At 36.3% G+C, this 1,084-nt stretch overlaps 1 protein-coding gene across 1 annotated transcript in view; it reads left to right on the plus strand.

Annotated features, from left to right (window-relative positions):
* Nucleotides 1–1,084, plus strand: part of LOC128250891 (uncharacterized) — a 31,141-nt gene that overhangs the window by 10,897 nt on the left and 19,160 nt on the right. The gene's annotated exons all lie outside the window — the stretch shown is intronic.

A 1,084-nucleotide genomic window follows, 5' to 3' on the forward strand; every position in this document is an offset into this window, starting at 1 on the left:
TATATATATATATATATATATATATATATATATATATATATGCAGGTGAATAAACTGTTGTCTAAATCACGCAAAAATGAAAATAACATTGACATCTCATTTTAGCAGATTTATTTACCAAAATTCCTTAAAAATATCTTGAAATGCTAAAGAGTAAATTTATTTAATAAAATCGCCATTGACTTCAACCATGGCCTCCAGATGACTTTGGAAACTCCTGCAACTCCTCTGGATAGCCTCCTTGCTTAAGTTGGTGAATGCTGTCATAATCCTTGCCTTCAGTTCATCTTTGGTGTTACAAGGAGTTTTGTTGGTCTCTTGTTCAATAACACCCAACACATAATAATCAAGAAAGTTGCAGTCTGGGGAATTAGATGGCCAGATCTTATGGGTGATGTGGTCACAGAAATTGTCTGACAGCCATGACTGCGTTCTCCTGCTTGTGTGGCATGGTGCAGAGTCCAGTTGCCAGGCATAAGGTCTTTCAGCAGTCACCCTCTTGATCCCGGGCACTTGATGTAGGCCTCTGTGTTGAGTCTGAGGCCATGGGGGAAGATAAATGGCAGCATAACATTGCCATTACTTGTGATCACTCCTGTCCTCAGATTGATATCTAAACACTCTGAAATTTTCCTATTAGAGCTTTTGGCATGAATGTTAAGCAGTACAGCATGTTGTTTCCAAATTTCTGGCAGAGTGAATTGTATCATGGTGTTGTTTTCTCATAGATGGTGCCCAACTGACCCTACTATACTGTGTAGTCAACAAAATCAAAAACAAATGTAACCGTCTTCATTCATACACATTACATGACCTTACTAGCACAGTCTTCTCTCTTGTACATTACATCTGGTATCTCATTTACCCAGTTTTTCTCTTTAAAAATCATTTACACTCTGTCATATATGCACACTGACATTAACCCACCCAGTGAAGCATACTTGCTCCATTTCTTTCAAACCTTCACATATCCTCAAGTAATTACAACCACATCTCATTGTCATATATAGCAGTTTCTACACAGGCATCATGTAATCTATATATGTATATATATATATATATATATATATATATATATATATAT

The sequence above is a fragment of the Octopus bimaculoides genome, chromosome 26 (genome assembly GCF_001194135.2).
Source record: "Octopus bimaculoides isolate UCB-OBI-ISO-001 chromosome 26, ASM119413v2, whole genome shotgun sequence".
NCBI lineage: Eukaryota > Metazoa > Mollusca > Cephalopoda > Octopoda > Octopodidae > Octopus > Octopus bimaculoides.